Consider the following 23,276-nt stretch of genomic DNA (forward strand, 5'->3'; position numbering starts at 1 on the left):
AATGAATCTGATATATAACAGTACTGCCGGGATGATTTTCACTGTAGATATCAAACAAGTAGCTGTTTTACTGAGATTCTCTCTCTGGAATATTATTTTATTGATTAATTTGATTCTGTTAAAGGGAAAGTGGCTGCTCCAATAATAATCATTAATTTACATCACATTTTTCTTCTTTTGAGCTAATGAAATAAATATACTCTGCCAGGCCTTAGCAGTAGACTTCCTTCGGTCTGACAACAAACATGGATATTATTCTGCACTGCAGCAGTTTAATGTCACGAATTATTCACTGACACTAATAAATTTGTTTCTCATGAACAGCCACAGAAAATTGCTATACAAATTAATGGCCCGTAACAACTTAAAGGGGAAGTGGAAACAACGACATCATTGGGAAGGGGCTGAGAAGTCATGGTAGTCAGAAGACCTGCAGGGAAGAGAGCTCTTAACATCAATGAAGCTCTTGGATACATTACTGAAAGATGTGAAGACAAGAAGATTAGGACTGTTCAGCACAAGGGGAAAGAGACTATCTTGGGTCATAGTGGAGGAAGGTAGCTGAAACCATTCATGCCACCTCAACAATCGCAAGATCAGAAAAGCAGCGTAGAAACACATTTAAGGTTTTGACCAAAATGAACAAGGTAAGTGCCTGTCTAACCCCAATATAGATCATTTTGGGAGTAGAAGTTCACATGGCCATGGAAGCCTTGGATATCTTGCATTTCATCAAGTATAGATCTGGGTTTTAAAGTTGTGCTATAGACCCTTGGGTCTTCCCACCACCTGATCAAAGATCTATCATAAAAGGCACCCAACCCCAGCAGCTTGACAGGCATCACTTCACAAGAAGCAGCTTTCTCTCAGGAATTGAATTCCAGTGAGATAATATGCCAGGTCCTCCCAATACCTTAATATGCCAGTTTGCAGCAGTAAACAGGACAAGGTTGGCTTGTCTTGTTGACAGACTTACAGATGCAGCCTGCAACTGGTCCCTCTCAGGACAATGGCTGCCAGAGACTTCAACCATCCCATGTGGCTTCAATGCACAGAAATCAGCTGGTCATCCTCTAAATCTAAGCCTCTCAGGTAGTTCCTAGAAAATGTTCACCATTTGTTAAAGATTTCAAGGTACCTAGAGTCATGAAGGGAATGCACTATGGTGATTATTAAGCATATTCTGTAGTGTTAAACAGCTGTTGTGACATTTCTGCTTCCATTCACATATAATGGCAAATCTTGTGAGATAGGGAGGTATTTTTGAGTGTTAAGCAACTGAGGGAATCCCACCAAAGATAGAATTAGAATTAGAACATTACAGCGCAGTACAGGCCCTTCGGCCCTCGATGTTGCGCCGACCTGTGAAACCATCTGACCTACACTATTCCATTTTCATCCATATGTCTATCCAATGACCACTTAAATGCCCTTAAAGTTGGCGAGTCTACTACTGTAGCAGGCAGGGCGTTCCACGCCCCTACTACTCTCTGAGTAAAGAAACTACCTCTGACATCTGTCCTATATCTATCACCCCTCAACTTAAAGCTATGTCCCCTCATGTTTGCCATCACCATCCGAGGAAAAAGACTCTCACCATCCACCCTATCTAACCCTCTGATTATCTTATATGTCTCTATTAAGTCACCTCTCCTCCACCTTCTCTCCAACGAAAACAACCTCAAGTCCCTCAGCCTTTCCTCGTAAGACCTTCCCTCCATACCAGGCAACATCCTAGTAAATCTCCTCTGCACCCTTTCCATAGCTTCCACATCCTTCCTATAATGCGGTGACCAGAACTGCACGCAATACTCCAGGTGCGGTCTCACCAGAGTTTTGTACAGCTGCAGCATGACCTCGTGGCTCCGAAACTCGATCCCCCTACTAATAAAAGCTAACACACCATATGCCTTCTTAACAGCCCTATTAACCTGGGTAGCAACCTTCAGGGATTTATGCACCTGGACACCAAGATCTCTCTGTTCATCTACACTACCAAGAATCTTCCCATTAGCCCAGTACTCTGCATTCCTGTTACTCCTTCCAAAGTGAATCACCTTGCACTTTTCTGCATTAAACTCCATTTGCCATCTCTCAGCCCAGCTCTGCAGCCTATCTATGTCCCTCTGTACCCTACAACATCCTTCGGCACTATCCACAACTCCACTGACCTTAGTGTCATCTGCAAATTTACTAACCCACCCTTCTACACCCTCTTCCAGGTCATTTATAAAAATGACAAACAGCAGTGGCCCCAAAACAGATCCTTGCGGTACACCACTAGAAACTATACTCCAGGATGAACATTTGCCATCAACCACCACCCTCTGTCTTCTTTCAGCTAGCCAATTTCTGATCCAAAGCTCTAAATCACCTTCAACCCCATACTTCCGTATTTTCTGCAATAGCCTACCATGGGGAACCTTATCAAACGCCTTACTGAAATCCATCTTCACCACATCCACTGCCTTTACCCTCATCTACCTGTTTGGTCACCTTCTCGAAAAACTCAATAAGGTTTGTGAGGCACGACCTACCCGTCACAAAACCGTGCTGACTATCAATAATGAACTTATTCTTTTCAAGATGATTATAAATCCTATCCCTTATAACCTTTTCCAACATTTTACCCACAACCGAAGTAAGGCTCACAGGTCTATAATTACCAGGGCTGTCTCTACTCCCCTTCTTGAACAAGGGGACAACATTTGCTATCCTCCAGTCTTCCGGCACTATTCCTGTCGACAATGACGACATAAAGATCAAGGACAAAGGCTCTGCAATCTCCTCCCTAGCTTCCCAGAGAATCCTAGGATAAATCCCATCTGGCCCAGGGGACTTATCTATTTTCACACTTTCCAAAATTGATAACACCTCCTCCTTGTGAACCTCAATCCCATCTAGCCTAGTAGCCTGAATCTCAGTATTCTCCTCGACAACATTTTCTTTCTCTACTGTAAATACTGACGCAAAATATTCATTTAACACTTCCCCTACCTCCTCTGATTCCACACACAACTTCCCACTACTATCCTTGATTGGCCCTAATCTAACTCTAGTCATTCTTTTATTCCTGATATACCTAAAGAAAGCCTTAGGGTTTTCCCTGATCCTATCCGCCAATGACTTCTCGTGTCCTGTCCTTGCTCGTCTTAGCTCTCCCTTTAGATCCTTCCTGGCTAGCTTGTAACTCTCAAGCGCCCTAACTGAGCCTTCACGTCTCATCCTAACATAAGCCTTCTTCTTCCTCTTGACAAGCACTTCAACTTCTTTAGTAAACCACGGCTCCCTCGCTCGACAACTTCCTCCCTGCCTCACAGGTACATACCTATCAAGGACACGCAGTAGCTGCTCCTTGAATAAGCTCCACATTTCGATTGTTCCCATCCCCTGCAGTTTCCTTCCCCATCCTACGCATCCTAAATCTTGCCTAATCGCATCATAATTTCCTTTCCCCCAGCTATAATTTTTGCCCTGCGGTATATACCTGTCCCTGCATATCGCTAAGGTAAACCTAACCGAATTGTGATCACTATCACCAAAGTGCTCACCTACATCTAAATCTAACACCTGTCCGGGTTCATTACCCGGTACCAAATCCAATGTGGCATCGCCCCTGGTTGGCCTGTCTCCATACTGTGTCAGAAAACCCTCCTGCACACACTGGACATAAACTGACCCATCTAAGGTACTCGAACTATAGTATTTCCAGTCGATATTTGGAAAGTTAAAGTCCCCCATAACAACTACCCTGTTACTCTCGCCCCTGTCGAGAATCATCTTCGCTATCCTTTCCTCTACATCTCTGGAACTATTTGGAGGTCTATAAAAGACTCCCAACAGGGTGACCTCACCTCTCCTGTTTCTAACCTCGGCCCATACTACCTCCGTAGACGTGTCCTCAAACGTCCTTTCTGTCGCTGTAATACTCTCCTTGATTAACAATGCCACACCCCCCCCTCTTTTACCATCTTCTCTGAAACATCTAAATACCGGAACCTGCAACATCCATTCCTGCCCCTGCTCTACCCATGTCTCCGAAATGGCCACCACATCGAGATCCCAGGTACCAACCCATGCTGCAAGCTCACCCACCTTATTCCGGATGCTCCTGGCGTTGAAGTAGACACTTCAACGTTGCTTCATTCAATATAGTGGAAATATACAGCCATGAATTGTTGAGCAGGTCAGGGCTTTCTCATGAAAAATTGAAGTAGAGTATTAGTTTGTATGAAAAGGTGTCTCTCTGTTTGGCAGCCAGTTGGCTCAGTTGCTAGCACTCTTGCCTTGAAGTCAGAAAGTTCTTGGTTCAAGATCCTTTACAGGGGACTTGAGCACCAACAAAAAAGCAATGCTGACACTCCACTGCACTCTAACAGAGTGTTGGAGGTGCTGTCTTTAAGATGAAACATTAAACTGAGTTTCTGGCTGGAATTTTATAGGGCCTTTGGGAAGGGGCTCAGAGGTGGCAAGGCTGACAAAATGGTGTGGGGATGCATTGGATGGTGTGCCTGATGCCTTCCCGCCACCATGCCATTTTAAAGGTGGCAGACAGCCCACCCAAAGCCCATTTGAATTAATTAAGGGCCTCTTCCCACCTCTGCAGGCATCTTACCAGCAGCGGGGGGATCCTCTGCCATGTGGGGAGACCACCAGGTAAATCCTGCCGGGCTCCAGTGGGGGGAGGGATACCCTCCTTTTTGGGCACTCTTTAGCCAACAAAGGGGCCCCTCGGCAGCAATGGCCACCCTCGTGGCATCGCCGCCACCTGGCCTCAGCGACCGCTGCACCATCAGTAGGATGGAAAATTTGGTAGGGCAATATATGGTCAGAGACTTAGTGGAGCCCAATCTCCAGCTTGCCATTATTGTGCTAATTTCCAGATGGGCAGGGTTGGAATATCCAAGCTAATAGAGCTTTCAAAAATAGTGAGAAATACACCCTTCAAAAGATGGAAAATGGGAGAAAGTTGGGGAAAAAAATTAGAACTCGGGGATATAGCTAACCATTAAGGTTACTGAAGTCAGTTTGAGATTAGAGAACTGTAGAGTGACCAGGAGAAAGTTTAAATGTATTGACCTTGGATGAGACAGTATACAAGGCTAAAGCCAAAGGGTCACAACTACAATAGGAGTTAAGTAAACATATTGAGTAATGGAGAGCTGAGCGTCACACATCCCGACAGAACACAACAAAGCAGTCCACAAATCGATGTTTGGTCTCCCCAGTTTAGGGAAGACTGCACCAAGAACAACAGTACAATATACCTGGTTGGAGGAATTACATGTAAATTGCCCTATAACATGTTATATCTGGAATTTCAAAGGCCAGTTGACAAAAGTTCCACTTGAAAGGCTATTGGTTAATTCTAAGCTGTGGTGATTTGGGATAAATGTTGGGAATGCGTAAGTAATTGGCTGAAGGGTAGAAAAGAATGAGTACTTGTTAGAGGAGTTACCTTGGGTTGGGAAAAGCACTGAGTGATTCCTCAAGACTCAGTTTTCTGACCACTATTATTTCTAACTCCATCATTTTAGAAACTCATTGCAAATTTGTCAAACTTGCAGATGGTACCAAACTGGAAGATTCAGTCGAATTGAAGGGAGCAGCAAAGAAATTTCAAAGTTGGACAAAAACTAAATGGGATGGAGAATGTTGCAAAAAGGGAGCTTTAAGATCTTTCTGGATAGGTGAATTATGATGGCCCAAATGGCATTCCTCATCAGTAATTATCTTATGATCTTGTGCATGCTGGAAATATGGAAAAACTATTTACACTCGTTCGACTGTCAATAACTGGAGGGCATAATTTTAAGATAATTATCAAAAGAATGAAAAAAAGCTTTTAAACAGGGGGACTTTCAGACATGGAAAACTTCATTAGAAACAATGCTGGAATAAAAACCCACAATTACTTTTTAAAAGGAAAGTGCTTCAATATTTGAAAAGAAAAAGTGCCAAAGGTTCTTGAGAAATAGCAGATTAATAGCACCATTTCAGAGAGCCAGAACAGGCACAATAGGCCAAATGGCCTCCACCTGTGACATAAAATTCAATGGTGGAGATATTTGCGTACTGACACTTCAAGCAGCACTACGCAGACTTATGTTAATTCTCCGGGCCAGACAGCATCACAGGCTATTATCTGCACGTTTCACGTGGCATTCCTCATTGATATCATTGAAGCAACCTGCGTGGGCTGCGCAAGTAGCAGTTGGTGGTGCTGTCTGCCCCCAGGGAATCAACGTAAGTCTGCGTAGCACCGCTTGAAGTGGCACTATGTGAACAACCTTTTCTCCCTAAGATTCTAAAAAGAGTGTCAATATGAACTAGGTGAGTTGGAAGAGGAGCAAGATCTCCATGAACAGAATGAGGAGTTGATTGGGGTACATTTTCTCTGTGAACTTGCTGCAGCTGGCAGTATGAGTGGCTTTGTGGGTGCAGTAGTGTGGTTAAATATGGGAAATTAATTATTAACTGTAGGCGGAGTGATGCTCTGTTGAAAGGCTAAATGTCATTTTGTTTTCTTTTCACTTTTTAGATTAAAAGCCGATTGACTGCAAAGTATAACCTTGCTTACAATGACCCAGAATGCATCATTTTAACATAAAAATTCAAGATTTTCCACAGGGTAATGCCCCTAGAAAAATACCACCAATACTGTGCTTAAATATTTATATTTTCCCATTCAAGGTTTCATGCCCTTTGGTTTCTTTTCCTCCAATACAAGTAAAAGCATGTTGGGTATACCTACATCTTAACTTACAAAGCCTGTTTAACTATTTAAAACGTTATGGAGTTAAGACACATTTCGGCCATGGACGGTGGTGGATCAGGCTTGAGGGGCTGAATGGCTTTTACCTGTTATTTGTTTTTATATCATCAGCTTTTTAACAGCATTTGTGTTAAACTGTCATTTTTTTGATGGCTGCCTTAGCATTTCGAAAGCTCTTAATGGGCCTTTTCTCCTTTCCCTGCTAGGCATGCTTTACAGCTTTATGTTATTTATCATTATTTTGTGCAACTAATACTGAAATAAATATAGATACTGTTTTTGTGAAGGCAGCCAACAACAACTTCTCCACTAAATTGGAATTTCAGACTGGCAAGACTCAATCTAGATTTTTAGGAGGCAAAATGTGACCCACAAGTCAGGGCTTTCTGAAAAAGAATAGTTATACTTGGATTCAGAGCCTATATCCAACTAAGTGTTACGATTAGTATTTAATTCCTCCCAACAGCGCTGTGGGTGTACCTACCCTACATGGACTGTAGCACCATCTTCTCAAGGGCAATTAGGGATGGGCAATAAATGCTTAGAGAGCTGGAAGTCCCAACCGAGGCCAATTAAGGGCCTGGGCCACATAAAATTACTGTGTAGCTTCCAGGTTCAGTGGAGACGGGCTCTCCCAACTTTTCAGCTGGTGGGCGGGGCCACTGCCACCACATAAAATTCCATCCAGTGTTTCAGGTTGATGACCTTTCATCAGAACTGCAAAGTTAGAGATCTAACAAGTTTTCAGCAAGTACAGAGGCAGGGAAAGGGGGAGGGTAGGAAAGGGCAAGAGGGAAGGTCTGTGACAGGGTGAAAGGCAGGAGTGATTAAATGACAATGGGATGAAGGAGATGGTAATAGGACACATAAAGAAACAAAAGATGGGTCCAGAGGATCTGTAAATGACAACAACAGAATCATTACCAACACCTTCTCTCCAAATAAAAGGTTATGATCTGAAATTGTTGAAGTCTATGTTGAGTCTGGAAGGCTGTAAAGTAACTAATCCAAAGATGAGGTGGTGTTCCTCAAACTTCCATTGAGCTTCATTAGAACATTATAGGAGGCTTAGCTCAGATTGGCAGTGGGGTGGAAAATTAAAATGGCAGTCAACTGGAAGCACAGGATCATGCTTGCAGACTGAACTGAGGCATTCAGCAGAGCGATCACCCAATCTGCGTTTGAGTTCCCTAACATAAAGGAAAGCACATTGTGAACAATGAATACAGTATATTAAATTGAAAGCAGTACAAGTAAATCGTTGTTAGGAACATAGGAACGGGAGTTGGCCATTTAGTTACGCGAGCCTGTTCTGCCATTCAACAAGATCATGGCTAATTTGCGACCTAACTTCACAGTCCTGCCTTTATCCCATATCTTTTAATACATTTGGCTAACAAAAATCCATCAATCTCAGTTTTAAAATTGAGCATCAATTGGCATTTGCTGAAGAGAGTTCCAAAATTCTAAGACCCCTTGTATGAAGAAGGGTTTCCTAGTTTCACTCCTGAAAAGTCTGGCTCTAATTTTTTGACTATGTCCCCATGTTCAAGACTCCCCAAGCAGCAGAAATAATTTCTTTCAATTTATCCTATCTGTTCCCTTTAATAACTTAAAAGCTTCAATAAAATCCCCCTTTAACCTTATAAATTGAAGGAATACAACCCTAGTCTGTTTAATCTCTCCTCGTAGCTAAACCCTTGCAGTCCAGATATCATTCTAGTAAATCGACTCCCTCCAAGACCAATATACTTAGCGGTGAAAGGTTGTTTTTCAGACTCCAGGAAGGTATGCAGTGGGGTTCCCCAAGGGTCAGTACTATGACCAATGCTTTTCTTGATCTATGTTAATGACATAAACTTGGATATGTAGGGTACAATTTCAAAATTTGAAGATGACACCAAACTTGGAAGGATTGTAATTTGTGATAGTGATAGTGACAGACAAGAAGACAGAGACAGGTTGGGGAATGGGCGGACGTAGGGCAGATGAAATTTAATGCAGGGAAGTGTGAAGTGGTACATTTCGGTAGGAAGAACGAGGAGAGACGATATAAAATAAAGGGCACAATTCTAAAGCAGGCGCAGGAACAGAGAGGCCTGGGGGTATATGTGCACAAATTCTGGAAGGTGGCAGGGCAGATTGAGAAAATGGTTTAAAAGGCATACAGGATCCTGGGCTTTGTAAACAGAGGCATAGAGTACAAAAACAAGGAAGTTATGATGAGACTTTACAAAACACTGATTTGGCCTCAACTGGAGTATTGTGTCCAATGTTCGGCACCATCCTTTAGAAAGGATGCGAAGGCTTTAGAGAGCATGCAAGAAAGCTTTATGAGAATGGTTCCAGGGATGACGAGCTTCCGTTACGTGGATAGATTGGAGAAGCTGCTGTTGTTCTCCTTAGAGAAGGTTGAGAGGAGATTTGATAGACGTGTTAAAAATCATGAGGGGTCTAGACAGAGCAGGAACAGAGATACTGTTCATACTGGTGGAAGGGCCGAGAACCAGAGAACACAAATTTAAGGTGATTGGCAAAAGAACCAGTGGCGACATAAGAAATTCTTTTAAGCAGCGAGTGGTTAGGATCTGTAATGCACTACCTGAGAGTATAGTGGCGGCAGATATGTTCAGGGCTTTCAAAGGGGAATTGCATAAGCACCTGAAGAGAAAAAAATTGCAGGGCTATAGGAAGGGGTGGGAGAGTGGAACTAGCTGAGTTGTACTTGCAGAGAGTCAGCATGGAAATGATGGGCTGAATGGCCTCCTTCTGCACAATAACCATTCTATGATTCTATATCCTTCCTAAGGTGTGGTGGCCAGAACTACTCACAGAACTCCAGGTGTGGTCTAACCAGGGATTTGTACAGGTGAAGCATATCTTCTACCCCTTGCTTCACCTGGAGGAATTCTTGTGTTCTGATGAAAAGTTTGTTTGTTGGCGTCATCTCCTTCCCAGAAGGTTGACTGCCATGGATCTCCATCTCTGTTTGTCCTGTGCTGCCCTTACACATTCCGCATAGGTCAATTGAATCCAGTCTATTATATCTGTCATCCATTTTCTCCTCTGCTACCCTCTGCTACATTTTCTGGTGATCTTTCCTTCCAATAATTGTCTCTGTCTACTTTCTGCTCCAATGATGTGACCGAAATATTGTATCTTTCTTTCTGTGATGTTATACATGAATTTCCTCTTTTCTCCAGCCATTTCGAGCACTTCCTCATTAGTCTTTCTGCTGTGTAGGATATGTGGAACATCCTCCGATATGTCCACATCTCGAATGCATTTACCTTATCAATAGTCTGTTTATTTGTTATCCATGACAAAATGTAGCACCTCAGCATTCTTTTCCTCAGATTCAGGTTCAGTTTCTTTGATGTTAATACGTCTTTCATTCTGACAAAGTTGGTATTGGCTGTCACAATTCCCCTTCATGTTTCACAATCACATCTCCCATCGTCTGTGATAATCTGCCTGAGGTACGGGAACCTTGACACTTGTTCCAGGACTTGTCATTTACTTCAATTTTCACTTCTGGGGTTAGGTCTCTGCTTATCACCGTTGTCTTGGTCATCTTCACATTCATTGTTAATCCATGTTCCGCACTCCTTGCATTCACTTTGTTCTCAATTTTCTGTAGTGCCGCTTCTGACTCTGCAATCAGTGCAGTGTCATCAGCGTATCTCAAGATGTTGACGTTCAACCCACCAATATTGCAACCTGGTAGATCTTCTATGTCTCTGAAGATACAGATTGAACAGTTTTGGGAACATCACACATCCCTGGCACACTCCTCTTTTGATCGGGAAGCTGTCTGACAAGCTGCTATCAAGTCTCATCACCACTGTGTCACGCATACAAGAAATCTTCTTCTTCTTCTTTGGCCTCCTTGTCTCGGGAGACAATGGGTAAGCGCCTGGAGGTGGTCAGTGGTTTGTGGAGCAGCGCCTGCAGTGGCTATAAAGGACAATTCTAGAGTGACAGACTCTTCCACAGGTGCTGCAGATAAAATTGGTTGTCGGGGCTGTTACACAGTTGGCTCTCTCCTTGCGCGTCTGTCTTTTTTCCTGCCAACTGCTAAGTCGCTTCGACTCGCCACACTTTAGCCCCGCCTTTATGGCTGCCCGCCACCTCTGGCGATCGCTGGCAACTGACTCCCATGACTTGTGATCAATGTCACAGGATTTCATGTCGCGTTTGCAGACGTCTTTAAAGCGGAGACATGGACGGCCGGTGGGTCTGATACCAGTGGCGAGCTCGCTGGACAATGTGTCCTTGGGGATCCTGCCATCTTCCATGCAGCTCACATGGCCAAGCCATCTCAAGCGCCGCTGTCTCAGTAGGGTGTATAAGCTGTGGATGTTGGCCGCCTTGAGGACTTCTGTGTTGGAGATACGGTCCTGCCACCTAATGCCAAGGATTCTCTGGAGGCAGCGAAGATGGAATGAATTGAGACGTCGCTCTTGGCTGACATACGTTGTCCAGACCTCGCTGCCGTAGAGCAAGGTACTGAGGACACAGGCTTGAAACACGCGGACTTTTGTGTTCCGTGTCAGTGCGCCATTTTCCCACACTCTCTTGGCTAGTCTGGACATAGCAGTGGAAGCCTTTCCCACGCGCGTGTTGATTTCTGCATCCAGAGACAGGTTACTGGTGATAGTTGAGCCTAGGTAGGTGAATTCTTGAACCACTTCCAGAGCGTGGTCGCCGATATTGATGGATGGAGCATTTCTGACATCCTGTCCCACGATGTTCGTTTTCTTGAGGCTGATGGTTAGTCCAAATTCGTTGCAGGCAGCCGCAAACCTGTCGATGAGATTCTGCAGACACTCTTCAGTGTGAGATGTTAATGCAGCATCGTCAGCAAAGAGAAGTTCCCTGATGAGGACTTTCTGTACTTTGGTCTTCGCTCTTAGACGGGCAATGTTGAACAACCTGCCATCTGATCTTGTGTGGAGGAAAATTCCTCTTCTGAAGACTTGAACGCATGTGAGAGCAGCAGGGAGAAGAAAATCCCAAACTGTAGGTGCGAGAACACAGCCCTGTTTCACACCACTCAGGACAGGAAAGGGGTCTGATGAGGCGCCACTATGCTGAATTGTGCCTTTCATATTATCATGGAATGAGGTGATGATACTTAGTAGCTTTGGTGGATATCCGATCTTTTCTCGTAGTCTGAAGAGACCACATTTGCTGATGAGGTCAAGGGCTTTGGTGAGATCAATGAAAGCAACGTAGAGGGGCATCTGTTGTTTGCGGCATTTCTCCTGTAGCTGACGGAGGGAGAACAACATGTCAATGGTCGATCTCTCTGCTCGAAAGCCACACTGCGCCTCAGGGTAGACACGCTCGGCCAGCTTCTGGAGCCTGTTTAAAGCCACTCGAGCAAAGACTTTCCCCACTATGCTGAGCAGGGAGATTCCACGGCAGTTGTTGCAGTCACCGCGGTCGCCTTTGTTTTTATAGAGGGTGATGATATTGGCATCGCGCATGTCCTGTGGTACTGCTCCCTCATCCCAGCACAGGCAAAGCAGTTCGTAGAGTGCTGAAAGTATAGCAGGCTTAGCACTCTTAATTATTTTAGGGGTAATGCCGTCCTTCCCAGGGGCTTTTCCGCTGGCTAGAAAATCAATGGCATTACTGAGTTCCGATTTTGTTGGCTGTATGTCCAGCTCATCCATGACTGGCAGAGGCTGGGCTGCATTGAGGGCAGTCTCAGTGACAACATTCTCCCTGGAGCACAGTTCTAGGTAGTGCTCCATCCAGTGGTCCATTTGCTTGCGTTGGTCAGTGATTGTGTCCCCTGATTTAGATTTGAGGGGGGCGATCTTCTTGATGGTTGGCCCAAAAGCTCTCTTAATGCCTTCATGTCTGAGGCCAGCTGAATATGACTGCATAGGTGTTGCCAGTAGTCAGTTGCGCAGCGCTTCTGGCTGTTTTAAGTGCTACAGATGTTAACTCGCTGGGGGCTTTCTTGTAGTTCAGCAGCGCAATGCGCTTAGCGGCTAATGATACAAAGTATGAACAAAATCGGAAGAATTATAAAAAACTGACTTTGTCTTTTAAAAACGAACCTTTCTTTTAAAAAGTGAATATTGCCTCCAAAATGGCCACAGGACTTGGCCTTTGTGTATTCAAACTGTCTGACAGGGACAAAGGGAAAATTTTCAAAGCTAAGATGGATACATTTTCAATTGCACCCATCCCACACTCATCCTAAAACATTCCAAAATTGAATGTCTTCTTCTGAAATAAAGAAGGTGTGTAATAGCGTTGTTCAATCACCATGGGGAAGAGACCAGAGCGGCTCCTACCAGGAGCTGAGAAGTAACACAGCTTGACCTTAAAAGAAAAAGCAGCATAGAGAGAGAGAGACGCTAGAGAGAGAGAAGTAACAACCAACAGCTTGTTTTCCAGCAAACCAGAAAGCACGTGCCCTGCTGTAGAATCCTTCATCTACACTAGACAGCAGTGAACTAGAAGTGATCCACTGTTTTCAACTGAACTTACAACCAAGAGAGTAATCTACAATCACCTCAGGCCAGCAATCCACTTAAAAATCACTCGCTTTTTTCCCTCTCTCTATCTCTGCTTGTGTGTGTGTGTGTGTGTGTGTGCAAATGAGCCAGTGGATGCAGTTGCGACAATTTCGGGATAAGCATATTGATCAATAAACAATTGATTCTCTTTTTAAACGGGCCTACAAGAAAACCTGTCACTGTCTGTTTATTTGACAAATAAAACCACAATGACAAAACACACTTGCTGCAGTCAGGTGCAGAGCTGAACAGTGGGACCCACCCACATCTCATCACGTGGCCGTAACATCTGATTGATTCCCAAGTCGATTCTGAAAGGTAACTGGGCTGCAATTTTAACAGGTTCTCTCCAGTTGCTGTCTGGCCTGCTGAGCATTTACAGCAGTTTAGCATCCATAGTGTTGTGTTGTAATATTAATTTACATAATGTTTGACGAATGATGAGCTACATCAAAACATTGAGTTGCACTTCTAAAATGAGTTTCACTCCTCCCATTGCAACAGGATTCACAGTGGCAAATTGCAGCAAAAGCTCTCTATGGCAGTGTGGGAGTTGTAGTCCAGTTGAGAGGAGTAGGTACAAGTGACACCTGGTCCCCTAAAATATATAAAACTACAACTCCCAGAGTGCAACCCCGCTGCGCACGCGCGTTGAGTGACTGCCACATGGCTGCGCCCGTTATGTTGCTAAGCAGGAGCTGAGGCTCCAGAAGCAGAGACACGGATATTTTTTCTTTAAAAATCTGCAGGTCCCCCAAGGTTAAAAAGTGGAAAAGAAAGATGTGACGAATGCAAACTGATCTATTTCTTAGGGAGCCTGTAGTGAGTTGTGAACACTTCTGACCTCGAAATGTGGTGACAAGTGAGTAAGATTTCAACCAACTCGACTGTGCACGTTGCAGCAGATTTACAGCTTGTTCCCTAATCCATGCACAGGTATTGCCAAAAGATGTGACAAAAACCTCTTCGTTCAGTATCACTGTCTGAGATTATTCACTATGGACCGGGGCAAAAAGATGGTGAACGATGGTTGTAAATGTGATGCCGGAATCATCGGGTTTATTTGGAGCGACAGAGGCCGAGCTGCGGTGATTTGTTTTGGTAAATAGTTTGAGTTTCGAGCACCCAGTCTCCGGTGTGTCCCTGCCATCAAGGGAACGAACGGGCGGCAGGTCCAATCGGAGTCGCAAAGCTGCGCATTGATACCGGCGCAGCTGCGGTCCAGACCTGCTCGACTGCTGATGTCATGTCAGCGAGCCGACGACATCATAGAGTCATATCACTCCCCGTTGAGATGTCATAATGGGTTGCTGACATGTGGAACGTCACTTTGTGCTGTGATGTCACAATCTGTAATTCTTCCCTATTTCATTGTGGCTTCTGTTTTCTGTGGGCGTTGATTTCACAATGAATCAGAGGATGAACTGGCTGTACCTTTTTTCTGTTGAAAAGGGGAAGCCTAATTGAGGTCCTCAAATTTATGAAAAGGTAGATGCCCAGAATGTGCTTTCCACTCGTAGCAGATTTAAAGCAGAGATGAGGAGAAATTACTTCTGTCAAAGGGTCGTGAGTCTGTGGAATTCACTACCCTAGAGAGTGGTGGATGCCTGGACAGTGAGTAAATTTAAGGAGGAGATAGACAGATTTTTATTTACTAATGGGTTGAAGGGTTATGGAGAATGGGCAAGAAAGTGGAGTTGAGGCTGAAATGATATCAGCCATGATCCTATTGAATGGCAGAGCAGGCTCGAGGGGCTGAATTGCCAACTCCTGCTCCTAGTTCTTATGGTCACCAAGAAATCAAATGGGGAATTCAAAAGAAACTTCTTTATCCAGAAAGTGGTGAAAATGTCAAACTTGCAGCCTCAGAAAGTTGTTGAGATGAACAGTGTAGAGATATATTTAAATAGAAGCTAGATAAGCATATGAGGAAGAAGGCAATTAGATGATGAGGAATGGGAGGTGTCTTGAGTGGAGCATAAATGTGGCATGCACTGTTTGGGTTGACAGGCCTGAGCTGTATGTTCTATATAAGATTAAGTCTATATAAGACACCATTGTTATTCAAAATAGGAAATGCTGGAAACATTCAGCAGGTCCAGGCAGCATCTGTGCAAAGAGAAACAGAGTTAACATTTCCGGTCATTGACCTTTCACCAGAACCCATTTGTGTCTGTGACAAAGTTTTATTTGCTATTTTCTAGGAAGTAACATTATCTTTGTTTCGAACAACAACATGCATTTATATAGTGCTTTAAAGTAGAAAAACATCCCAAAATGCTTCACAATTTATCATTTACACTTCCAATAAATTTGATCCTCCTTCAAATTGGAAAATACTCAGTGCATTGAGTATTAAAAACCTGAATTACGGCGAAGTTGTACAACAGGGAAATTGTGGATTGATTAAAATACAATTCCTGACCTCCTATACCTGACATATTACGTTGTGATATAAGAACATAAGAAATAGGAGCAGGAGCAGGCCATTCGGCCCTTCAAGCCTACCCCGCCATTCAATAAGATCATGGCTGATCTGCCCCAGACCTCAACTTCTATTTCGTGCCAGCTCCTCATAGCCCTCAACTCCCCGATATTTCAAAAATCTATCCACCTCCCATCTAACTACTTTCAGTGATCTAGCCTCCACAACTCTGAGGTAGAGAATTCCAGAGATTCACTACCCTCTGAGAGGAGAAATTCCTTCACATCTCAGTTTTAAATGTGTACCCTTATTCTGTGACTATGTCCCCTAGTTTGAGATTCCCCCACGAGAGGAAACATCTTCTCAACATCTACCCTGTCAAGCCTCCTCAGAATCTTGTACGTTTCAATAAGATCACCCCTCATTCTTCTAAACTCTAATGAATAAAGGCCTAACCTGTTTAGCTGTTCATGATAAGTCGACCTCTTCATCCCAGGAATCAGCCTAATGAATCTCTTTTGAACTGCCTCCAATGCCAGTATATTCTTTCTTAAATACGGGAACCAAAACTGTACACAGTACTCCAGGTGCGGCCTCACCAACACCCTGTACAGTTGTAACAAGACTTCCCTATTTTTAAGCTCCAACCCCCTAGCAATACAGGCCAAAATTCTATTTTCCTTCTTAATTACTTGCTGCATCTGCATGCTAACTTTTTGTGTTTTATGCGCAAGAATACCCAGATCTCTCTGTGCTGCACTTTTTTTGGCATCTCTCTCCATTTACATAATAGTCTGCCTTTTGAATCTTCCTACCAAAGTGCATGACCTCACACTTTCCTACATTAAACTCCATCTGTCAAGTTTTTGCCCACTCACTCAACCTATCTATATTCCCTTGCAGATTCCTTATGTCCTCATCACAACATGCCCTCCCACCTATTTTTGTATTGTCAGAAAATGTGGATATATTACACTCTGCCCCGTCCTCCAAGACCTTAATATAGATAGTAAATAATTGAGGCCGTAGGACTGATCCTTGTGGCACTCCACTAGTTACGTCTTTCCAACCTGAAAAAGACTTATTAATTCCGACTCTCTGTCTTCTGTGTGTTAACTAATCCTCAATCCATGTTAATACGTTACCCCCAATACCGTGAGCTCCTATCTTGTGCAATAATCTTTTATATGGCACTTTATTGAATGCCTTCTGGAGATCCAAATACGCTACATGTACTGGTTCCCCTTTATCAACTCTGCTTGTTACATCCTCAAAGGACCCTAGAAAATTTGTCAAACATGATTTCCCTTTCACAAAATCATATTGACTCTGATTGCATTAAGCTTTTCTAAATGTCCTGTTATTTCTTCCTTAATAATGGATGGTGCTGATCATTCGAGTATTCACAGGAATTACAATTTAGTTGCCACTGTTTGCTTTCACAGAAACCTATCTGTCATGTAATGACATCATAGTACAACATATAGTTAAATTCCAAATGTGGACTAAAGGCACAAAGATAGTAAAATCAAAAAAGCTGGAAACACACAGCCAAGTAATCAGTATCTGAAAGAGTAAAATACATCGACAGTTTTGGGTGGAACTTTTTTGCAGGAGTGAATATGAAACATTAACCTGCTTTTCTTTTTCAAATCATCAACCATTTCCAACATTTTCTGCTAATATTCCCAAATCCAGTCTTCCTGGTTATTTTAATGGTAGTGGAGCACTCTTTATATTCGATTTGAATCTCCTGCTACAACCATTTACAGTGTGCTTCCACCATGACATGACCACTGGTGAATCAAACAGAATCTGTGCAGTACCTTAGTCAAAGTAACTAGCTTCTTTATCCATACTGCACTGTGCTAGTACATATACACATTTAAGAGGATAACTAAGGAAAGGATAGGGCCTATCAGAGATGTACAAGGGAACTTATGCGTGGACGCAGAAGATGTGGGCAGGGTTCTTAATGAGTTTTTTCTATCTGTCTTCACAAAGGAGAGGGTTGATGTAGACATTGTAGTTAAAGAGAAGTGTGCAATATTAGATACGATAAGCATAATGAGAGAGGAAGTGCTTCAGGGTCTGACATCCTTGAAAGTGGATAAATCGCCAGGACCGGATGCATTGCTTCCCAGGTGGTTAAAGGAAGCCAGGGAGGAAATAGCGGATGCACTGAGGATCATCTTCAAATCCTCATTAGATACAGGCGAGGTACCAGATGATTGGAGGTCTGCGAACATTGTACCATTGTTTAAAAAGGGTGCGAGGGATAAACCAGGTAATTATAGGCCAGTCAGTCTGACTTCGGCAGTGGGTAAATTATTAGAATCTATTCTGAGGGACAGGATGTCACTTAGAAAGGCACGGATTAATCAGGGATAGTCAGCATGGATTTGTTAGGGGAAGGTCATGTCTTACTATCTTGATTTAGTTTTTTGAGGAAGTGATAAGGAGGGTAGTGCAGTGGATGTTGTCTACATAGATTTTAGTAAGGCATTTGACAAGGTCCCGCATGGCAGACTGGTCAGTAAAATGAAAGCCCATGGGATGCAGGAGAAGGTGGCAGGTTGGATCCAGAATTGGCTCAGTGACAGGAAACAAAGGGTAGTAGTCGACAGATGATTTTGTGAATGGAAAGCGGTTTCCAGTGGTGTTCCACAGGGCTCAGTGTTGGGTCCTTTGCTGTTTGTGGTATATATTAATGATTTGGACTTAAATGTGGGTGGCATGATGGGGAAATTTGCTGATGACACAAAAGTTGGCCATGTAGTTAATAGTAAGGAGGAAAGCCGTAGATTCCAGAATGATATCAATGTTTTGGTTGAGTAGGCGGAAAAGTGGCAAATGGAATTCAATCCAGATAAGTGTGAGGTAATGCATTTGGGGAGGGCAAATAAAGCAAGGGAATATACAATAAACGGGAGGATATTGAGAGGGGCAGAAGAAGCGAGAGACCTTGGATGTCCACAGGTCCCTAAAGGTGGCAGGACAGGTGGATAGAGTGGTGTAGAAGGCATATGGATTGCTTTCCTTTATTGGCCGAGGTATAGAATACAAAAGCAGGGATGTGATGCTGGAACTGTATAAAACGCTGGTTAGGCCACAGCTGGAGTATTGCGTACAGTTCTGGTCACCACATTACAGAAAGGGCATAATTGCTCTGGAGAGAGTACAGAGGAGATTTACAAGAATGTTGCCAGGGCTTGAAGGTTGCAGCTATGAGGAAAGATTGGCTAGGCTAGGGTTGTTTTCCCTGGAACTGAGGAGACTGAGGGCTGACTTGATTGAGGTGTACAAAATTATGAGGGGCCTAGATAGAGTGGACAGGAAGGACCTGTTTACCTTGGCTGGGAGGTCAGTTACTAGGGGATTTAAGGTGATTGGTAGAAGGATTAGAGGGGACATGAGGGGAAACCTTTTCACCCAGAGGGTAGTGAGTGTCTGGAATTTGCTGCCAGGAATGGTGGTGGAGGCAGAGACCCTCAATTCTTTTAAAAGGTACCTGGACATGTACCTGCGGTGCTGCAACCTGAAGGGCTATGGACCAGGTGCTGGAAGATTAGATTTTTAGATTAGATTAGAGATACAGCACTGAAACAGGCCCTTCGGCCCACCGAGTCTGTGCCGAACATCAACCACCCATTTATACTAATCCTACACTAATCCCATATTCCTACCAAACATCCTCACCTGTCCCTATATTTCCCTACCACCTACCTATACTAGTGACAATTTATAATGGCCAATTTACCTACCAACCTGCAAGTCTTTTGGCTTGTGGGAGGAAACCGGAGCACCCGGAGAAAACCCACGCAGACACAGGGAGAACTTGCAAACTCCACACAGGCAGTACCCGGAATCGAACCCGGGTCCCTGGAGCTGTGAGGCTGCGGTGCTAACCACTGCGCCACTGTGCCGCCCTAAGGTGGGATTAGTTTGGTCGGAGCAGACACGATAGGCTGAATGGCCTCCTTCTGTGCTATACTTTTTCTATGGTGCTATGGTTCTACCTGTGCTGCTTTCAAATGTGAATCAATTTACTGTAGCACCTAGATCACAGTTTTGCAAACGACAGTGCTGACTCGACAGAATGACACAGTGAATAAACTGCAAAAAGTCCTGTTCTGTGAGCACATTGTAAATTTTATTCTGTGTTTCTAATTCAACAGTTAAATAGAGGACTTTGCTGTTGGTAATTACATTGTGTGGTGTGGTATGTCTTTGTTAAAACAGACTGTAAACTTATTTCACAATGTGACTTTAAGGATTACATGCCCTAATCTCTTGGGAAAATTTTAAAACACAAATGCAATAAAACATCTTCAGGTGTTGAAAATCTTATTGATATGCTCAATAATTTTTCACATAGTTAAAAAGATCAATGTAAGTTTCATAAGAACATGGGAAATAGAAGTAGGTGTCGGTCATTTGGTCCCTCAAGCCTGTTCTGCCATTCAACCAGATCATGGCTGTTCTTTACCTCAATGCCATTTTCCTGCACTATCCCCATATCCTTTGATATCATTAATATCTAGAAATCTGTCTGTTTTGAATATACTCAATGACTGAGTCTCTACAGCCCTCTGGGGTAGAGAATTCCAAAGATTCACCATCCTCTTGAGTGAAGAAATTCCTCCTCATCTCAATCTGGTGAGCCTTCATTGCACTCGTTCTATGGCAAGTATATGCTTACTTAGGTAAGAAGACCAAAACTGTATGCACCACTCCAGGTACGGTCCCACCAAGGCTCTATGCAATTGGAGCAAGCCTTCTGTTACGGCCGAGGCAGGAGGAGTGCACTGTTAATTCAGTCCCACTTCTCCACATGTCACAACATATATTTAAATTTTCCCACTTACCAAAACAGTCAATCAGATACTCTATTTATCCCAGAATAAAATACACCAACCAGGTTTCTTTAATAAACAACAAAATTATCTGTTTATTATACCCCAAGTTTTAACCGATAATAAAGTAAATATACGCAAGAATTGAAATAGTAAAGCCCGTTATTTTTATCCTAGCCCTCACATACACACTCACATACACAACTGGTTAACTGGGGAAAAAAAGGATATTTGTTTACAGCTGTTGCAAAGAAAGAGAAAGAATAAACAAACACATGCTTAAAAGAAGTATGGAAGTCCTTTGTTTGGCGAGGTGTCCCAAAGGTGAATAGGCGGCTGTCACTTGGAATATTCCCAGGTGATGTTGATGAACAGTCTGGGTAGGCTTTCAAGAAATGCAGCTACAGAAGGCTTCACATAGGTCTTATTAAGTGTGTAGAAGCAAAGATTTCAGTTCTTATATTTGATGCAAATTTCTTTTAAAGGTGCAAGGTTTCTGCAAACGTTCAGGAATTCTTCAAATACAGGAGGCAACAGTACAACTCGATACAGGATTTGCTTTTCAAGAGCAAGATAAACCTGGCAGGTCGATAAGCAAACTCCAACTGCCTATTTTAGCCAAACCAACTGTCTTTTTTAACAGTTCAAAATGAAACCAACTTTTTTCAGAGGCAAGTCCTATGACAGCCATAAATCCTGATTTGTCAATAAGCAAATAGCTCTTCAGGTCAAACCCCCTGCTGTGTTTACTTGAAATCATATGCCTTCCAGAAAACCTTGTTTACTGGTCAACCTCCTGTTGACCTTCCTTTTAAGAAAAACACCCACAAAGTTCAGCAATCTCCAGATGATTCAATGTCCAAAATTCAACTATAATTTCTTAAAATATATTTTGCAAAGAAAAACAGAAGTGCTCATGTAACATTTCTTTACTCCTGTACTCAAATCCTCTTGCAATAAAGGCCAACATACCATTTGCCTTCCTAATTTTTTTTATTCTTTCATGGGATGTGCGTGTCACTGGCAGGCCAGCATTTGTTGCCGATCCCTAATTGCCCTTGAACTGAGTGTTACTAGGCCATTTCAGAGGGCAGTTAAGTGTCAACCACATTATTGTGGTTCTGGAGTCACATGTAGGCCAAACCAGGTAAGGACAGTAGATTTCCTTCCCTGAAGGATATTAGTGAACCAGATGGGTTCAATGATAGTTTCATGGTACCATTACTGGGACTAGCTTTCAATTCCAGATTTTTAATTGATTGAATTTAAATCCCACCAGTTGCTATGGTGGGATTGGACCCTGTGTCACCAGGGTATTTGGCCTGGGCATCTGGATTACTAGTCCAGTGACATTACCACTGTATCACCGTCTCCCTATTAAAAAAAAATTGTTTGCTGCACCTGCATGTTAGCTTTCAGTGACTTATGAACAAGGACACCCAGGTCCCTTTTGCACATCAACACTTTCCAATCTCTCACCATTTTAATAAATGCACCGCATTTCTGTTTTTCCTGTCAAAGTGGATAACTTCACATTTTTCCACATTATATTCCATCTGCCATGTTCTTGCCCACTTAGCCTGTCTAAATCCCCTTTTCTATTCTTCCTGCCGAAGTGGACAACCTCACATTTTCCCTCATTATACTCCATCTGTTAAATTTTTGCCCACTCACTTAACTTCATATATATCCTTTGCAGACTTCTTGTGTCCTCCTCACAACTTCCTGTCCTCCCTATCTTTGTATCGTCTGCAAATTTGGCTACAATACACTCAGTCCCTTCATCCAAGTCATTAAGATAGATGTAAATATTGAGGCCCCAGCACTGATTCCTGTGGCACTCCACGAGTTAAAGTTTGTCAACCTGAAAATTGCCATTTATCCTGATTTTCTGTTTTCTGTTCATTAGCCAATCCTCTCTCCACGTTAATATATTACCCCCAACAGCTTGAGCTCTTATTTTGTGCCGTAACCTTTTATGTGGTACCTTATCAAATGACTTTTGGAAATCCAAATACACTACATCTATTGCTTCCCCTTTATCCACCCTGATTGTTATGTCCTCAAAGAACTCTCATAGATTTGTCAAACACAATTTCCCTTTTACAAAACCATGTTGATGCTGCCTGCTTGCATTATGATTTCATTATGAGATAAGTTTGTACAAAAAAAACTGCAGATGCAGACAATCTGAAACAAAATCAGAAAACACTGGAGACACTCAGCAGGTAAGGCAGTTGATGCTTCCAGCATGTACCCTTCTTGGGAAGACTGAAGCAGGACCTTCGTTGTCTGCCACAAACTGTTCGTTTGCCACTGATTCCAACCCCTCCCTGGCCACTGTCACAGGCTGAACTAAACTGTTCACAACTTCATCCAATTTGACCCTGAGCTGAGCTTTTGACTCCATATCCTCTCCATCACAAAGACTGCCTTGTTACACTTTTGTAATATTGCATGTTTTTGTCTGCTTCAGCTCATAGCACAGAATCACAGAATTGTTACAGCATGTCTGCACCAGCTCTCCGAATGAACAATTCACTTAGTGCCATTACCCCGCCTTCTCCCTGTAACCCGGCAGATTCATCCTTTTCATATAACAGTCTAATTCCCTTTTGAATGCTTCATTTGAACCTACCTGCACCACACTCTCGGGCAGTAACCACTTGCTGCGTGAAAAA

At 43.1% G+C, this 23,276-nt stretch overlaps 1 long non-coding RNA gene across 1 annotated transcript in view; it reads left to right on the plus strand.

The window, feature by feature from the left end:
* Positions 1-13,974: 13,974 nt before the first annotated feature.
* LOC137369103 (uncharacterized) overlaps positions 13,975-23,276 on the plus strand; it is a 58,537-nt gene continuing 49,235 nt past the window's right edge. Inside the window, exon 1 of the long non-coding RNA XR_010974872.1 lies at positions 13,975-14,415. This is a non-coding gene — a long non-coding RNA (uncharacterized lncRNA). The remainder of the gene's footprint in view (positions 14,416-23,276) is intronic.

This window comes from Heterodontus francisci, chromosome 4 (assembly GCF_036365525.1).
Source record: "Heterodontus francisci isolate sHetFra1 chromosome 4, sHetFra1.hap1, whole genome shotgun sequence".
NCBI classification, from domain to species: domain Eukaryota; kingdom Metazoa; phylum Chordata; class Chondrichthyes; order Heterodontiformes; family Heterodontidae; genus Heterodontus; species Heterodontus francisci.